Below are 20433 nucleotides of genomic sequence, written 5' to 3' on the forward strand. Positions count from 1 at the left end.
TGGCTGAGTTGGGTCTTTGTTGCTGGGTGCCGTCTTTCTCTAGTTGCTGCGAGTGGGGGCTACTCTTGTTGCGGTGCACGGGCTTCTCATTGTGGTGGCTTCTCTTGTTGCAGAGCACAGGCTCTAGGCGCATGGGTTTCAGCAGTTGTGGCACGTGGGCTCTAGAGCACAGGCTCAGTAGTTGTGGCACACGGGCTTAGCTGCTCAGCGTTACGTGGGATCTTCCCAGACCAGGGATCGAACCTGTGTCCCCTGAATTGGCAGGCCAATTCTCAACCACTGCGCCACCAGGGAAGTCCACTAAATTCTATTTTTTCTTCTATAATTTCTACATAGCGGAACAGGACCACTGTCAACCAGTCATCCAGCTAGAAACTTGGCAGTTAACCTAGATTACCCAAGGGTTTCAATTCATTTCCTTCCTTTCTTTCAACTCCCAAACCCAAAGGGACATATCCTAAGGGACTATCTTGTATATCTGTCCTGTTTTCTCCAATCATACCAAACTGGTTCAGGTCCTAATCATTTAGCATTTCTCCTCTGATTTACTGTTACAATCTACTAATGATCACCCTTTCTCCAGCCTTGGCTCTAAATCTCTCTAACCACCGCTACAGAGTGCCCTTTCCCACATGAAACCTGATCATGTCAGTCTCTATACTTCTCAACTGGTACTGAACATCGGCAGGAAAGAATGCACTGGGTCAACTTAAAAATCCCAATATTGATAAAATACACTGCTTTGGATCTTGAGATCCAAATAAGCAAAAATGATTGCCCAGAGCCTTAAGAGCTAGTCTAACATAATTGTAAACTTAGTCATGAAACAACTGCAAGAGCCATCTTGGACCCAATCCTAAAGCAATTGCTATTGAGCAATATATTCAGTGCCCGTTTTACACAAATAACATGAGATGGGACCTCTGGAAAAAGAGGTCATTAAAAGGAAAGAATGGAAAGAAAAGGTAGGGAATAGAAGGGAGGAAGGGTCAAGTACTGAAAAGTGAGCAGGGAAAAATAGAGAAGGTAACAGAAAGAAAGGGAAAAGAAAAAAAAATCTATTCTCTAGGATTTCAGGATAAAACATAGATCTGTCTCATGGTAAGATGTCAACCTTTTGAGAATTAACTAGCCCTCTTAATTGTTACTAATGGAACAATTTCTTTATGAAATTCTACGTTCTTTATGAACAGTTGACATTTTATCAGAAGTTACTTGAGAGCAGTATTATTCATAATCAAAGTATATTCTACAAGCACTGAAAAGTATAAGCAGTTCAAGGAATCAATATAGACCCATATACTATATAAAACTATATACATATATAATATATATGCATATATTATATACAAAAGCTATGAAATATATATTTGTATCTCAATTCTAGGATCCCACTTTTATACCCATATTGTAGATTTTAGATATCAGTAATAGATTCAAATAATTTTCATGTGGCACTTTAAGCCTCACAATAAAGATAAATAAAACATTATATTTTATAAATATAAAATTTCTTTATATTTTGTACTAAGAATATAAAAAAAAGATAGCAAATATATATTAAAGAGTTCATTAAACAATTTAGTTCCTCAGGGCAAAAATCTTACTTCTTATAGCTTTTTTCCAGTTTATAGAAATTATCCTCCTCTTTTCCTAGAACTGAACGTTTTTATGAAACTGTACTTTTAGGCAGTGAAAACAAAATCAAAAGGAAGAAAACTAAATATAAGTACTGAAGATTAAATAAGTCTTGGCATGGTCTGCTCTCCCCACAAAAATTTTGTTTTCATCACCATATTTACTCTTTCAGTAACAAGTAACATTTGTCCTTCAAACTTTAATTTAAAAATCTTGGGACTTCCCTGGAGATCCAGTGGTTGAGAATCCGCGCTTCCGGACTTCCTTGGTGGCGCAGTGGTTGCGCGTCCGCCTGCCGATGCAGGGGAGACGGGTTCGTGCCCCGGACCGGGAAGATCCCACATGCCACGGAGCGGCTGGGCCCGTGAGCCATGGCCGCTGAGCCTGCACGTCCAGAGCCTGTGCTCCGCAACGGGAGAGGCCACAACAGTAAGAGGACCGCGTACTGGAAAAAAAAAAAAAAAAAAAAAAGAATCCTAGCTTTCGATGCAGAGGGCGTGGGTTCGATCCCTGGTCGGGGAACTATGATCCCACAGGCCGTGCGGTGCGGTGAAAAAAATAATAATAAAAAAATTTTTTAATAAAAATCTTAACTGTTTGTGCATGCGTGTGGAGGGGGTGGGATGGTGGGGGGAGAGAGAGATAGAGAAGTAATACCAAAGGTCAATTCAGTTGACAGATGGTCTCTTTTGCTTGGATTTCTATAGGTCTAAGCATGTAAATATACTGTCCAATAGTACAGTAAAAACTTTTATATGCCACAAAGTTGTTACTCTCCATACATATTGCTTAAAGAATTAAATGACAGTTGGGGCTTCCCTGGTGGCGCAGTGGTTGAGAGTCCACCTGCCAATGCTGGGGACACGGGTTCGTGCCCTGGTCCGGGAAGATCCCACATGCCGCGGAGCGGCTGGGCCCGTGAGCCATGGCCGCTGGGCCCGCTGGGCCCGTGAGCCATGGCCGCTGAGCCTGCGCATCCAGAGCCTGTGCTCCGCAACGGGAGAGGCCACAACAGTGAGAGGCTCGCGTACCGCAAAAAAAAAGCTTTCCTTCAACCAACTCTGGCCGAAAAAGGAAGCCCTTTTTCCAGAACGCCCACTTAGATACAGCAAAGCACAGGATAATCTACTGATGTCAGAGGAAGGTAAAAAATCTTTAAAAGATTTTTTTTAATTATAAAAGATTTAAAAAATAAAACAAATAGTAACTGCTCTCATAAAGTATGAATTCTGATTGGTTCAGAGGTAACTACAAAAATTCACTCATCTGGGGTTTTTTGGACTAGGCAATGATACAGTTAAGAAAGAGCTAGGGATACCATAAGGAGAAAAACAGCTTCCTACAAAACATGTGGTTAAGACCAAATATAAAAGAACCAACTGAAAGGTCAAAAAGTATGTGGAAGGAAACAAGGAAAGGAAGGGAAGGAAGATGGAAGGAAGAGAGAACAGACTATGACAAATAATTTCAGCTATCTGGAAGAGGAAAGAACCAAAATATCCTAATCTGTATTTAAAGACCCAAAATGATTATGTAAAAAATTAAAAAGCAAACAATTAAATCAACTTAAATTAAAAGGACCTGTACTTCCTTCCCTATACATTTTGAAATCAAATAATTCTTTAACTCACCTTCTGCTTCAGCATATAGACATATTCACGACAATCCTTCATTCAGTCAAGAGATACTGAATCTTTACTTGCAAAATATGATTCTGGGTTAGGCTTTTTAAAGCTCCTCCCCGACTACACACAAAGAAGATAATAAAACAGCTTTAGAGCTTATATTTCAGAATCCCCCTCCCCCATTCCCTTTCCTTCTATATCATGTATGTTGTATAACACTTTCCATTTACAAGCTCTTAGGTGAGCAGCGGTCTTCTTTCTTTTCATTTATATAAAGCACACACACAACAAAAATGTCCTCAGGCGAAGACAGAGCTGATGTTTGACCAAATTAGGAGCAAATGTACCTGAGCCAGAAACTTCCTCCTAAATTCCCTATTTCCCCCAACTTAGGCATAGATCCTATTTCTAAACGGAGGAGTTTAGCTTTCTTAGGATGCTACGAAGCAGCCACAGTCATCTCACAACCAGATGAATATACTTAAAGATACCTTTTAGTAGAGGTCTTCATAAAACTGAGGTGCAAGGGACATTCCTACCACTGGGAACACAAGACCCAAAGGATATATCCTTTGTAAGACTAGGAAAAAAACAGGCACACCTTCTCCCACTCTTTTTCCCCAGGTCAAAACAAAACAAAACAAAACAAAAACCGGAACAGAGTGGCTAACAGTTAAAGTTTAAAAAGAAAATGAAAATGAAAAGCTGACATCCTAGTGTTTCCAATTTTTTTAAAAAACTGTTGTTAGTGACTACAAAATCTCTCCTCAGACCTACAGCAAAAACAGCACACTTACCTGCTCCATTCCCTTTTTCTCCCCCCTTTTAAGTCAATAATTTTGGTGATGGCTCTAAACTCATAACCTTTTATGTAAACTCTATTCTACTTTTCAAAAATAAAGTCTATATGCTAATAAAATATGTAATCAATCAACTGAATACTAAGGGTTATATATTATCATTAACATGACATCATTTTGCTTATATTCTATCCTTCAAAAACATAAGTAAAAATGACTTAAGGCCGATGCTTGTAACAAGAAATGGCAGCTAACATGAATTTAGCTTTTACTTACTATGTGCCAGACACAATATTAAGCACTTTACAAGCATTATCTCATTTAACTCTTATGAACGTCCATTAAATACTATCAATAAACCCATCTAACAGATGAGGACATAAGAAATTAAGAAATTTATACTAGGGCAAACAGCTGTACGTAATGACACCAAGATTTAAACCAGGAAGTATGACTAAGTTTGGAAACTGAACCTTAATACATATTACACACTGCAGTTATCCCCTCTTATATCTACTTTTAATATTTTATACAGTTTTTTAACATATTGTCAATAAAGACTGATGCATAATTTGACCTCAAAACAAGAGCCAAATAAGTGATATTCAGGATCAAAATCAACTCAATGATATAGTCATAGAAACGGTAAGCTCTAAACAATAAACCAAAAGTCTAAGGAAAAAAAAAAAGAAAAAAGTTTCACAACATGGGTTAAAGTATGATTAAAATAATTCATATTTTTAAGTCGCAAACTTTAAGTATTATTTCTTAAAATAAAGAAAAATTGCATTAAATTTTTAAATCTCAATTCTCCAATTTGTAGTGCTACTTTACTTTTCAACTTATTTTTTCTGATTATAAAAACCTTTTAAATCTTGTAATTTAAGCTTCACATTAAGTACATCTGCACTTTTCATACTGCACTGAGTTCCCTTCTTTGAACTTTTTAAACTCTCTTAATATATGTTTCTAGAAAGAATACATTCTACAGACTTTCATTTGTGGGTAATAGTTTTCTAAATGACAAAAAATGCTATACTATTTTTCTCATATATAGTCTAAAGCCCAAAATCTAGTCATAAATCTATTCCCAGATTTTTCAAACAAGGGAGTAAATTATAAACAAAACTCTTAGCTCAATATCCTCGTAATGCAAAATACTAAGAGTTTAAGTTTAAAACTTCCTCTTTGCCATATCAATGCAACATTGCTTTTTTTCTACGAAAAACCATTACCATTTGTTCAACTATAAGAATGAATTCCCCAGTCCACTCTATGTGTGTCAAAAGGAAGTTTTAAATCAAAAATTTTGTATGGTTTCTATTAAACTACATTCCCCTAACAAGTATAAAGGGATATCACATAGAAATTCTATTGAATTCATACTCATTTAATTTCTGTACAGTATGAGAGAACTTTGAGTTCCAAACCTACTGAGATTTAAAAATAAGTCTCATCATTTCTAATAATAACTAAACTAAAATGTATGATATATATTTATAGTAATTCACAAATAATTATAATTTTAAAACTCCTTATAAAATTCAGTCATGTAATCAGATGCTTTAGAAGTACATGCTCAATCTACCCTAAAGGAGTTAAGACAATCTTTTCTCAATGAATTTGAGATTTTCTTAGACTAAATTTACTAAAACACTGTTATTCCATGTGCTAAACACACACACACACACACACACACACACACACACCCATTAGATTAACTTATATAGATAATGCCAACTAGGTCAAATCTTGCTTCCAGAAACACAACTATACCGCCTTCCAAAACAAAGATTACAAAAATGAATCCATAACACTTTCCAATTATCTTTCCATCAATACAAATATTGAGAACTACTAGCTGGTAAATGAAGTATACATGATTGTGCCACTATATTCTGTAAAAGTAACTGTAATTGGGCATTTCCCTTAGCCAATTTGGTATACTAAATATCTTCACAAATGTCTGATGATTTCTCACACTTTATAACTTAGTTGTAGAAAGTGACCACAGAAAAGCTGATAAAATTAAAGTACTCAATAACCTACGACCCTTGCTCTTAACTATTTTAGGGAAACGAGGGTAGGCCTTTGGATATTTTATGAGAAATACCAGGTTTTACTCAGCAAAGTGAAAATTCAGGTACCACTTGAAGAATTCTACATAGGATTAAAAAAATAACAAATTTGATGAAATGGAACAAAATTAACTCCTCTTTGCTTTAAAAAAAAAGGAAATGATAAGAGATTTTTCCTTTTTTTAAGGGTGAGGGGGTACTTTCTGATTACAAAGCTATATGGCACAAAAGTGATAAAATTCTGCTTAGAGTTTAAGACTAAAGCTTCCTGAATATTAAATAATTTATATATTTTTCCACTTAGCATATTTTCTTCTTTCTTCATTCTTATAGTCTACGTAGGGAGCTTCAAAATGGCTTCCAATAACCTCCCCTCCTGGGATACACATCCCTGTGTAAGTGTGTACTGGACCTCTCCTTAAGTGTGGACTGGACCTAATGACTCACTCCTAGTGAATGGAATAGGGAAAAGTGATGGGTTGCCACTTCCAAGACTACACTACAAAAACCAAAGGCTCACACAGCAAGGACTAGTAGGTTGCTGGCAAAAAGCCAACATGAGGAACTGGGGCCTTCGGCCCAACAACCAGTGAGGAACTAAGTACTGCCAACAAGCATGTGAGTGAACTGCAGGCAGATCCCCCTCTAGGATTTTCAGATGAGACCAGCCCTGGCGGACATGTCAAAGGTAGCTTTGCAAGAGACCCTGAGCCAGAGGACCCAGCAAACGGCACCCAGATTCTTGACCACAAGAACTGTGAGATAATGTTTGTTGTTTTAAGTCACTAACTTTTGGGGTAATCTGTTATGTAGTGCTATGGCTTGAACTGTGTCCTGCTCAAAATTCATATGTTGAAGTCCTAACCCCCAGCACCTCAGAATGTGACCTTATTTGGAGACATGACCTTTACAGGGGTAATCAAGTTAAACTGAGCTCATTAGGGTGGGCCCTAATCCAATATGACTGGTATCCTTATAAAAAGGAGAAATTTGAACAAAGAGACAGACACACATAAAGGGAAGACAATGCGAAGAGCTATGGAGAAAACGTGGCCATCTATAGGTCAAGGAAAGAGGCCTGGAACAGATCCTTCCCTCATAGATCTCAGAAGCAACCAATCCTGCTGACACTTTGATTTCAGACTTCTAGCCTCCAGACTGTGAGACAATAAATTTCTGCTGTTTAAGCCATTCAGTTTGTGGTAATTTGTTGTGACAACCTTAACAAATTAATACATGTAGCAAAAAGAACTAATACATACACTGAATTCAAAATGACTTTTATTGGCAATACCAAAATTAGCCTCAATGCAGGACTCAAGTAGATGGACAAAGCTTCTAAGTCTTTATTCTGAAAAAAGACATAAGGTTGTATCAGAAAATCTTAGACCACAGATTTTTTTTTTTAAGTTAGCTGGGACTCCTGCAATCATATAATGTAATTGACTCATTTCAAAAATTGACGCTGCTGCTGATGCGCCAGGAATTGTTTTGAACACTTAACATATATTAATTCCTCACAAGAACCCTCTGGGGCACCACTATCATCAATTCCATTTTTAAGATGAAGAAACTGGTGTCCAGGAGTTAAGGACACAGCTGATAAGGAGCCAGGATTTAGTAAACCGAGCTACACAGAGAATAAGTGATTTATCCAAAATCATAGTTAGTAGTTGAGGTGGGACTAAGCCTAATGGTCCTTTCTTCTACCTTCAAATCTTTTCTCGAAAAAGGCAAATAGAAAGGCTTTTCTTTTACTTGCTGTATTCAATCTTTGTAACACTGCTATCTTAGAAGTATATATTTGACTATCTACCTGCCCTCCTCCTCTACCTACATAGTTACTCATTTTCTTCCACTCCCTGAAACCTAAAACACTACCTTTCAATTCCTAATACTTTTCTTGCATCTAGGTTAATCATTTTTATATACTAGAACACAAGATTTCACTTCCACACAGTTTGGAAAAACAGCTTTAGCTTAACATTTAGAAAAACACCTTTAGCTTAACAAATACACCTGGAAGGAGTAATACTATATTATTGGTCATCTGCATTTTACTAGGAGTAAGTCAGATCCTTTTCAGAGAACAGGTCTTGAAACAAAGATGGCAAGACAGCCACTGCAAACTTGTGCAGGGAATCAGAGTTTTTTTCTGGAATATTTGGGATTAGGTACTTAAGAGTAAGCCTTTCTCTGGGAGTCTGAATTAGAAGATATAAATCATGGGCAGTGGTGGCGACCACGCTTCCCATGACAAAGAATGGAAACATGGAGAAAGCCAAAGAGAGTGAGACATGCACAGGAGAGGCATGCCACTGAGAGCTTGAGAGAGACCTGACTACATTTGATTCCTGGGTTCTCCTTGCACAGCCCAGCTGCATTTCTGCCCTGGATCCTTTGGTGTGCCCAAAAGGCTGATAACTTCCCCTTTCTGCTTAAGCTAATTTGAACTGAGTCACATGCAATCAATAGAGAACTAACATGGTCAAAAAGATACCCTCTCTACAGCTCAAGAACATTATCGAATGACTAGTAATTCAAAAGAAAAAGAGGAGAACAGAGCACTCCACGTAGTACCATGGCTACAAACAAAAGAACTGATTAACAGAAGCCAAGGTTTAAACAGCTATTTGGAAGACTTTCCAGACATTGGTGGAACAGGAAAAAGAAGTTGCAATTACAAAAGACTATACCCTCTATCTTCCATTTGGGATTTTTTAGTTCTTCTAGTTAAAAAAATCCCATCATCTATATACTTGCTAGGGGTGTGTAAATTATTACAACCACTTTAGAGATCAATTTGGAAATATCTAGAAAAGTTGAAAGTGCAGATTTCATACAACCCAGCAATCTTACTACTAGGTGGCTACTATGGACTGAACTGTGTTCCCCCAAAATTCATATGTTGAAGCCTTAACCCTCAACATGACTGTATCTGGAGATAGGGTCTTTAGTAGGCTATTAAGGTTAAATGAGGTCATAGGAGTGGGGCCCTAAACTGATATGATAAGAAGAGGTAAAGGGAGATCTCCCTCTCTTTCTCCTTTTCTTTGCCTTGTGAGGACAAAGCTAGACGGTGACCATCTACAGGTCAGAAGAGAGCTTGCACCAGAATCCAACCACACTGACACCCTGATCTTGGACTTCTAGCCTCTAGAATTGTTGAGAAAATAAATTTCTGTTGTTTAAAAATAAATAAACTTTTCAGTAACAATAGAGCAAAGTAAAATACTAAAACTCAGGCAACTAAGTAGCCATAGTACTCTCAAGTGCCTCACAACATAGTTCATTATTCAAACTAGTCACTCAAAGTTACTATAATACAATAAAGAGTTCCAAAGCCTGTGCTTACAACTAGATTTTTCCAGGAAAAAAAGGAAAAACTTTAATAACATGATTTTATTCTATGTAGGTGTCTACAATAAAAGTATGATGCTTTAAAGCCAGAACTGAAACTGAAATATATTCCAATATATCTTTTTTTTTTTTTTTTTTTTTTTTTTGGTGCAAAAAACTAAAAGCCATCCAGGAAAGGAGGTTTGTCTAGTTTACCCAGTCATCAGTGGTAAAGAAGGATTAAAACCCAGCCTTTCTGAGTCACAGTTCAGTTACAATGCAACGAGGCAGCAAAGATTATCATGATTCTGTTTCTGGCTTCTTGTTCAACAGACAAAACAATCCTAAAACTGACCTGATTCTATGTTCTGGGCTGGCATGAACCTGCGTAGAAACAATAGGAGTGGCAGGCACTTTCTTCCTGAAGCAGACGTGGAGAAGTATTATACCTGTGATGAAAGAAAAAAAAAAGAAAGCCCAGTTTATTTTCAGAATGTTTTTTATGAGTTGTTCATTTCCTACTAATTCTCTCTTTACCTCCTTATTTCTTGCCAATGGCTTCATACTGGAACACAAGACAACACTTTATTTAAGATAGATAAAATCTGCTATTCAAACTTCAAAGGAGAATATAGAGTCATTCAAAACTGATCTCTACAGACCATCTGGTTCAGCTTTTTTATTTTACTGGTGAGGAAGCCGAGACCAGGAATAGTTATGCAAAGAATCAACGACAACACAGTTATTTAGTGGCAGAGCCAGGTTCAGAACCTAATTCTTCCCACTCTAGTCCAGTATTCATCTGTACATCATAGATCACAATGTCTCTTTTTGGAGAACCAAATATGAGCAAAAAAGAAAAAAAAATCATGTTATTTCTCTAGGAGTAGTTGAAGATAAATGTGGTATAGAGCTGAATCGATATGTTCTAAGTTAAAATAAAAAATAGGGCTCCCCTGGTGGCGCAGTGGCTGGGAGTCCGCCTGCCGATGCAGGAGACGCGGGTTCGTGCCCCGGTCTGGGAGGATCCCGCATGCTGTGGAGCGGCTGGGCCCGTGGGCCATGGCCGCTGGGCCTGCGCGTCCGGAGCCTGTGCTCTGCAACGGGAGAGGCTGCAGCAGTGAGAGGCTGCGTACCGGAAGAAAAAAAAAAAAACAAAACAGTGCTTCCTCACTCAATGGTTATAATCCAACCTCGAGTTATTTAGCATGTCTCATATAGGATATTTAACTATTTCTTTTATTTACCATTCAATATTCCAAAATGAAAACACCAGCACACGAATGATGAGATATAGGTTCTGGTCTTTCTTAACTTTGCTCTTAACAAGTTCTATGCCCTTAATCAATTACTTCTTTGGTTCCAAAGCTCCTTTATTCAAAAATGAGGAGCTTGGGGACTTCCCTGGTGGCACAGTGGTTAAGAATCCGCCTGCCAATGCAGGGGCCATGAGTTCGATCTCTAGTCCAGGAAGATCCCACATGCCATGGAGCAACTAAGACTGTGTGCCACAACTACTGAGCCTGTGCTCTAGAGCCCACAAGCCACAACTACTGAAGCCCATGCACCTAGAGCCTGTGCTCCGCAGCAAGAGAAGCCACCTTAATGAGAAGCCCACGCACTGCAACCAAGAGTAGCCCCCACTTGCTGCAACTAGAGAAAGCCCATGTGCAGCAATGAAGACCCAATGCAGCCAAAAATTAATAAATAATTTTTTTTTAAAAAATGAGGAGCTTGGATTAATCCCCATGGGCTTTCTAAGTCTAAAAAGTTATGCCTAAGAATAGATTCATCTTTTAACGACATTCTGCTTCTCTGATCAACTATTTGTTTTTGTCATATGTTTGTTAATCTCTGTAATCATGTTAGTACAATAGTTCAAACATCAATATTTTTTTTGTCATGTTTGTTAATCTGATCAACTGATCAACTATTTGTTCTTGTCATATGTTTGTTAATCTCTGTGATCATATTAGTACAATAGTTCGAACATCAATAATATTGCCCTCAAATATACAGTTAGTTCTTATTCAAAAACCTAGTTTTGCAATAACCTAGTTTTGCTGTCTATCTCACTACTTATGAAAAAGTATTTTTAAAAATCTAGCTCTGGTGGTCTTCCCTGGTGGCGCAGTGGTTAAGAGTCCGCCTGCCGATGCAGAGGACACGGGTTCGTGCCCCGGTCAGGTAAGATCCCACATGCCGCGGAGCGGCTGGGCCCATGAGCCATGGCCGCTGAGACTGCACATCCGGAACCTGTGCTCCGCAACGGTAGAGACCACAACAGTGAGAGGCCCGCGTACCGAAAAAAAAAAAAAAAAAAAAAAAAGACTAGCTGATCATGGTTTGTGCCCCGGTCCGGGAAGATCCCACATGCCATGGAGCGGCTGGGCCCGTGAGCCATGGCCACTGAGCCTGCGCGTCCGGAGCCTGTGCTCCGCAACGGGAGAGACCACAACAGTGAGAGGCCCGCATATCTCAAAAAAAAAAAAAAAAATTAGTTACAAATGATTACTGTTTTGGCCTTTCTCACCTTCTGAGATGACCCACACTCTGTCTGTGGAGTGTGTTTCTCTCTAAATAAATCCACTTCTTAAAAAAAAAAAAAAAAATCTACCTCTGGGACTTCCCTGGTGGTGCAGTGGTTAAGAATCCGCCTGCCAATGCAGGGGACACAGGTTCGAGCCCTGGTCCGGGAAGATCCCACATGCCACAGGGCAACTAAGGCTGTGCGCCACAGCTACTGAGCCTGCGCTCTAGAGCCCACAAGCCACAACAACTGAGTCCACGTGCCACAACTACTGAAGCCTGTGCACCTAGAGCCCGTGCTCTGCAACAAGAGAAGCCACTGCAATGAAAAGCCTGCGTGCTGCAACGAAGAGTAGTCTTAGCTCGCCACAACTAGAGAAAGCCCATGCACAGCAACGAAGATCAAATGCAGCCAAAACGATAAATAAATAAGTTTATTTAAAAAAGAAATCTACCTCTTAGGTGGTTTCTAAGAAAAATTCTGAACTATTTTCCCAAATCATTCATTCAGTTATTCAGCCAAGTTGTTATTGAGTGGCTTGTCAGATGGCAGACACATGCTTAATGAGATATAAGATTTTAAAACAAGATCCCTCTAGTGAAATTCTGAGTGATGTTTGGGATTCAACTGGCAGTGAGAAAGTAGGCAGAAATGATGACATGTCTCCTAAATCGTAACATCAGAATATACCTGCACTGTTTTTTTAATATATTAACTACCAACTTACGTAAAACATGTTGGTTGTCACCCAACACGAGAACCTAAATATAAGTTGCTGGTAATGTTTTACTGATTTGCTCTTCCCTGTCCTATATGCCACCTCTCTCATCTTCAGTCCTCTGTAATTGCTATCCTATGTTTTGTGTTTATCATTCCTCTGATTTTTAGAAAGCATATCACATATGTACATATCCTTCAACAACACTTTCATTGTTTTTCATTCAATATTATGTTTTCAAGATGTATTCATGATACATATGCAACTAAATGTTGCATATAGTTGTAGTCCATTCATTTCAGGGCAGAATAACTCTACATTGTGTAAATACACCATGACTGAATTATTCATTCTCTTTATGATAGCACCTTATTTTCTCCCCAAGTTTTGTTTCGTTTTGCTATTATGAACATTACTGTTATGAAAGTTCTCATACACATCTGTTCCACATGTGCCAACGTTTCTCTTAAGTACTTGCCTAGGAGTTGAGGAATATATGTGTTTTCAATTTTTTCGTGAGGTCGCCAATTTTTCTTTTTCCCAAAGTGTGTTTAGCAATGTATAATCTCATCAGCACCAGGTAGTTCATATTGATCTACATGCTCTCCAACATTTAGTAATGCCAACTTCTTAATTTGGGGGTGTAAAACCATCTAACTGTAGTCTTAATTTGCATTTTTCTGTTGATTAATGATACTGAGCATTTCTTCAGGTTTACTGGCTAACTCATGTTTCCTCTTTTATGAAATGCCTCTTTATTTCTATTGGCCACTTCCTCCTTAGTTTTTTGCCCTTTACTTATTATTTCATAGAAATTATATATGTATTTTGGATGCTGATTATTTGGTTTTATCCATTTTGAATTACCAGGTACAGCCAAGTATTGAGATAAAGAAGCAGAAAGAGCAGAAAGCCAGACAGAACTGGAAACAGCAAGCTAGAATACCAATGCTTTTCTCAACCCATTTTTGTATTTTATTACAATCTACAGATGTCTTAAAGTACCAGAAATTTAAAATGGTGTATTACTGATCCTGTTTTGTAATCTTTTAATATAAATTTAGCCAAGGGCAAATGCTTTGATATGATTTCAGTGCATTCTAATTACAATATGCAATATAATATAATTTCAGGTATCCATTTTATACAAATCAAAATTTAAATCACATTTTAGACAGAGTTACATTTTGACTCTGACATTTTAAGTGTTTTTATTTCATGCTTTGGTTTGCTCCAATTTAGAATAAGTTAGCTTTATTGTCAAAACGTTGAGTATGAATGTATATGTACATAGGTATAAAAACTGAATTTCAAAACTAAATTATATAAACAAGAACAAGAGACCTGCATTCCAGGCTTGGCTAGACAATTAGCTGTACCTCCTTGGCCTAACTATGTCTTTAAGTTCGTTTTCTTATACCTAACATGAAAATTGTGCTGGTAAATTCTAAGGACCTTTGAATCATACACTTTGAAGATCAATGAGAAAAAAATTTTTTTCCAGATATCCCCAAAAGAGTTTTAGGAATCTCTTCCCGAGTGTTAAGTAAACTGGAGAGAGTAACAAAAAGCTAAATATCTGAAAAACAAAAGTTAACAAGCAGGGCTATAGCCCTCCTATGGCTTCTCAGGACTCTTGGCAGATCACCTGATGAACAGCATCACACAGAAAAAAAAAATTGGAAGCCACATAAAATCCGAGATCACTCTACAATGCTGGCGTTGACTCCTATGTACGCAATCAGAAAAGAACTTCCAGAACCACACTCACCCACTTACCTGAATCTGTACCCTTCTACTGTGCTTAAACTTTCTGAAACCACATCAAAGTCTAACTCTTTCACTTTAATACTAGATGTTATGTCCCTACTATTCAAGGAAATTGCTCTAGTAAGTCCCACTTCTCTTTCCTTTGTCATCAATTTCTTAATTTTGCCCTCCCAATAAAAGCAGAACCACTGGTGTGTGTGTGTGTGTGTGTGTGTATTTCCAATCATTAGAAAATAAACAACATCAGCAGCAAAGCTTTTGACCCCACACACCCCTCTAGATTATGGCCAATTTCTTTGATTCCCTCTTCAGTGAGAAGTCAGAAAAGAGTTGTCCTTACGGTCTTCAAGTATTCTTCAGTTCGAACTGAACATACTCCAATTAGACTTTTGATCCCGAACACAGCACTGAAACTCCAAAGTCACCAGTTACTTACATATATATTGTAAAATCCAAAAGCCAGTCAGATCTCATCTTTCTTGCCCTATCTGCAGCAATCGGCATGACTCATCAAGCCCTGATACACTTTCTTTACCTGGCTTCCAGAACAAAGACTCTCCTAGTTTCTCCTGGTTTCATCCTATCTCACTGGCCACTCCTCAGCTTCCTTTGCTTATTTCTCCTTTTCTCCATGATCGCTGAAGTTCAAGTTCCGACTCTTCTTTCTAACCCATCAGCAAATACTACTGGCTCTATATACAAAATATATCCAGAATCTGACTACTTCTCATCATCTACGTAGAAACTGTAGTAGTAACTATCATCTCTCACTAGGATTTTTTTCCATAGTTTAGTAACTGGCCTCCCAACTTCTACCCTTGCCCTATTTCAGCCCTTTTTCATCAAAGCAGCCACAGTGATCCTGATAATCTTACATAAATCATATAATGTAACATCTGTGCCCAAAATCTCCCAATGGCTTCTCATCTCATAAATGCCAAAATCTTTAAAACGGCAAAATAGAACCTACATAATTTAGCCCCCATTACCTCTGACCTCATTTCCTACTGACCTCCTTGCTATTCCTTATACAGGCTAGGCATACTTCTGCCTCAGAGCCTTTACACTTACTGTTCTCTCTGCCTCAAAGCTATTCTGAGATGATTATCTCCACCTGCCTCACTCCCTTGCTATCTTCAGATCTTTGCTCAAATGTCTGAGTTAACTCTTTCCTATTCGGTCTATTTTAAACTGTAACTATTCTGCTCCAAGCATCCCTAACACACTTCCCTGATTTATTTATCTCCAATGTTACTAATATTCGTTTATTTCACTTCTACTCCTGTTTGTGTATTTCCTCCCCCAAACACATAAAATCCACAAGGGCAAGAGCTTTGTTTTGTTTCCTGCTACATCTTCAATGCTTAGGAAGGGGTCCAGCACATAGTAGGCATTCAATAAACATTTTTTGAATGAAGAAATGAATAGTTACACTCTTAGGGCTAAATATGACAATCTTTCTGAGTTTACAAAAGAAAATAAATAGTCAGGAGACAATAGCTAGATTCTTGATGTAAAAGAATCATTCTAATATTTCTTCAATAGTTAAGTGATAACAACAATAACTCAAAGACTTCAGTAGATGTTGTAGCCAATACTTCCATAAACTTTAAGTAACCACTATAATAAATGGTTCCCTGCCCCTGAACCCCCGCCAGATTAGGTTTTAGTCTCTGGCTGTCCACAGGGTGACATTTATTTCCCATCTGTTATCATATTCAACAATGGTTAGTTTGCAGAGCCGCAACACACATAGGAAAATATTATTAAAATGTTCATTCCAAACTTGTTCCAGATAAATAACTGAGCTCTTTATAAATAAAGAAAGTCTAAAAATAAAGGACAGATATTTTTAAGTGTTTTAACTATTTTGTTTGGAAATAGTTTCAAACTTACAGAAAAGTTGCAAATATAAGAATACAAGAATCACCCTTATACTCAAAGTCACCAATTGTTAACGTTACCTTCTTTATTTTGTCATTTGTGCTCATAAACTTTCTTTCCCTTCACACAGACACACTTGAGCTGTCTTTTTTTTCCCTAAAGCAACTGAGGATAAATTATGTATATCATGGTTCTTTGAGCCTTTGCTTCAATGTGTATTTCCTTAGAGATATTCTCTTTCATAACCACAGTACAGTTATTGTCAGTAATTTGAACATTGCTACAATATTTGTATTTAAGATCAGTACTCCAACTGAAATTTCAATTAATCCAATGATAATCATTTTATAGTATTTTTCTCCCCACCCAGTATAGGATCCAGTCCAGGGTCAGGTATTGCAGTTCATTCAATACCTAGGCTTATCTTTCTTAAGCCTCCCATAATTTGAAACACTTCCACAGCCTTTATCTTTTATGACATTGTTTTCTGTTTTGTTTTGTTTTAAGAGTACAGCCTCCTCCCCTTTTTATTAAGTAGAATGTTCCTCATGTGGGGTTTGTCTATTGTTTCCTCCAGATTCAGGTTATGTAGTCTTGGCCAGAATACTACACAGATGACGATATATCCCCTCAGGGCATCATATCTAGATTCACGTAGTACCCATGTTGTTGTTGGATTTCACCAATGCATAATCCCTATTTTATACCTTACAAATAATACACAGGTGGTGGGGAGACACTTTAACTCTATGGATATACCCTGCTCCTCATCAATATTTCCCCCCTAGATTCTGTTATGATTCTTGCCCTGCCTAATAAGAGCTGCAAAATGATGATTTTCCAACTCTAGAATTCAGAATTCTACTGTAAGCATGAGAGCTCTCTTCTTTATTTGTCCATTTATTTACTAGTTTATTATCTTATGGGTAATGGATTCCTATTTTTAATGGTTCATAATTCATTACTAATCTGATGACTAGACCAGTAGGACCTCCAACAGGCTTGTGACATGCTCCCATATTTTTCAAAAACATTTTATTTTCTAGCATTAAAAAAAGGTACAGATTCACCTGGTATATACCCTTGCAATCAGCCATTCCTCTGAGGAACTCCAGTTCCTTTGTGTTGGGAATACTATTAGAGATCGAGATTGGGGGGTTGGTGTGCCCACTGCTCTTTGCCTTTTACTTGGACAGAACTACTAGGAAATACATGCATTCATATACACATATGCATATAAATATATATGTGTGTTCATACATACATATGCATGTGCATATGCGCATACATACTGGTTTCAAAAATAATAAATTTAAGCTGATACCTTCAATTCCAATCCATCCCCACAGGATTCATTTTTCCCTTCTCCCAATGCATATTTGTATGTCCCTCCTTCCTCAGGTCCTAGCTTCAACAACCTGAAAACATTTACTCAATCCATAATACACCTAAAAATGACCCAGAGTTGCTTTGTCCATATCACTACAAAAAATAAACTCTAGAGGAAACAGTTCAGGATTTGTTTGCAATCCCTCTCTCTTACCGCTACCCAGGATGAGGGTAAACAGTCAAATATTATGTTAAAAAATTACTTAGAGTCACTCTTTCTTCCCCTTCAATGTAAGTATAGTACTAATTTATGGTACAATCAGGTTCATTTGTTCTGGTGGTTTAGGACTTTCCCCATTCCCATCTTTATTTTCAATATGGAAGATAATATGCTTTGAAAACTCAAAACTATATAAAAAGGTATATAGCCTTAAGAAGTGTCATTCTCTCCCATAAATCTTTGTTCCCTACTGCCCCTTCTTTTTGTAAAGTTAAGCAGATATGAGTGCATTTTACCACCCCCCCCCGCCATTTTTTCACGAAAGATAGCAAACTAATATGTGTGTTTACACTAACCAGCTCAATCGAGACTGGAGGAAGCTCTTCCCAAATTAATTTATAAGACTAGCAACAACTTAATACCAAAACCAGACAGAAACATTAAGAGAAAAGAAGACTAGAAATCCAATATCCTTTCTGAACACAGATGCAAAAAATTTTAACAGAATATTAGCAATATATAAAAGGGATATTATTACATCATGACCAACTGAAATTTACCCTGGAAATATAAGGCTGGTTCAACATTCAAAAATTAATCAATATAATTCACCATATCAACAGAATAAAGAAAAGCCCATACGATGATTTCAATAGATGCAAAAATAGCATTTGACAAAATTCAACATTCATTCATGATTTAAAAAACTCTTAGTAAACAAGGAATACAACGGAACTTAAGCTGATAAATGGCATCTTTAAAACAAATACAGGGACTTCCCTGGTGGCACACTGGTTAAGAATCTGCCTGCCAATACAGGGGACACAGTTTCGAGCCCTGGTCCGGGAAGATCCCACATGCCACAGCGTAACTAAGCCCGTGCGACACAACTACTGAGCCTGCACTCTAGGGCCTGCATGTCACAACTACTGAACCTGCATGCTCCAACTACTGAAGCCCACGCACCTAGAGCCTGTGCTCCACAACAAGAGAAGCCACTGCAATGAGGAGCCCATGCCCCGCCACAAAGAGTAGCCCCCACTCACCCCAACTAGAGAAAGCCATGTGCAGCAAAGACCCAACACAGCCAAAAATAAAAATAAATAAATAAATAAAACAAATACAGCTAACATCATACATAATGGCGAAGGACTGAATGTTTTCTGTCTTTAACATTATACTGGAAATACTAGCCAGTGCTATATGGTATGAAAAAGAAATAAAAGGTATACATTACTATGGAAGAAATAAGACTGTCGTTATTCCAGGCAACATGACTGTCTATATAGACAGAAAATCCCAAAGAATCTACAAAAAACAACAACAAAAAGCCTACTAGATATAATAAGGGAATTTAACAAGGTTGTAGTATACAAAGTCCAATATATAAAGATCAATCATGTTTCCACATATCAACAATGAAACACTTGGAAATTACATATTTATATTGGGTTGGCCAAAAAGTTTGTTTGGGTTTCTCCATTAAGATGTTATGGAAGAACCTGAATGAACTTTTTGGCCAATCCACTACATTGCCATTTATAATACCACCACCAAACCATGAAATTCTTAAGGATAAATCTAACAAACTATATGCAAGATTTGTATTTTGAAAACCATAAAACACTGATGAGATAAATCAAAGATGATGTGAGTAAATGAAGAGATATCCCATATTCACGGACTGGGAGACTCAACATAGTTAAATTATCACTCCTCTCCAAAATTTATCTACAGATTCAATGCAACCCCAATCAAAACTCAGGTAGTTTTTTTTTTTTTTTTTTTTTTGGAAACCATCAGAATGATTCTAAAATTTACATAGAAAAGCCAGGAAACTAGAATAGCCAAAACAATTTCAAAACAAAACAAAACTGGAGTACTCATATTACATGATACCAAGATTTATTATTATAAAGCCACAGTAATCAAGACAGTGCAGTACTGGTGAAAGGACAGAAACCTAAATCAATGGAAAAGAATGATTTCAGAAACAGAGATAGACATACATGGTCAAATGACTTTTGACAAAGATGTCAAGCAACTGAATGGAGAACAGAAAAGCTTTTCACCAGTGCTAGAACAATTGGACATCCACATACAAAAATCCAAAACAAAACAAAAAAAACTCAATCAACCCATACATCACATTACATCCAACCTTTAACTCAAAATGGATCACAGACCTAAATGTAAAACCTTAAACTTATCAAACTTCTAGAATAAAACGGTGCTAGGGCTTCCCTGGTGGCACAGTGGTTGAGAGCCCGCCTGCTGATGCAGGGGACACGGGTTCGTGCCCCCGTCCAGGGGGATCCCACATGCCGCGGAGCGGCTGGGCCCGTGAGCCATGGCCACTGGGTCTGCACGTCCGGAGCCTGTGCTCCACAGGAGGAGAGGCCACAGCAGTGAGAGGCCCACATACCACACAAAAAAAAAAACAAACGGTGCTAAATCAGTGACTTTGGGTTAGGCAAAAAGTTCTATGGGATATAAAGCACA

General features: G+C 37.7%; 1 protein-coding gene across 7 annotated transcripts in view; it reads right to left on the reverse strand.

The window, feature by feature from the left end:
- WDFY3 (WD repeat and FYVE domain containing 3) overlaps positions 1-20433 on the reverse strand; it is a 261585-nt gene that overhangs the window by 219304 nt on the left and 21848 nt on the right. For 4 of the 7 annotated variants that reach the window (XM_082838931.1, XM_082838930.1, XM_082838928.1 and 1 more), the window contains exon 1: positions 9836-9923. The gene's annotated coding sequence lies outside the window, so the exon portion shown is untranslated. Of the gene's footprint in view, positions 1-9835; positions 9930-20433 lie in introns of those variants that run through there. The other 3 variants (XM_082838933.1, XM_082838932.1, XM_082838927.1) reach the window with 1 other exon arrangement.

Source organism: Leucopleurus acutus (genome assembly GCF_964270905.1).
Source record: "Leucopleurus acutus genome assembly, chromosome: 4".
Lineage (NCBI taxonomy): Eukaryota > Metazoa > Chordata > Mammalia > Artiodactyla > Delphinidae > Leucopleurus > Leucopleurus acutus.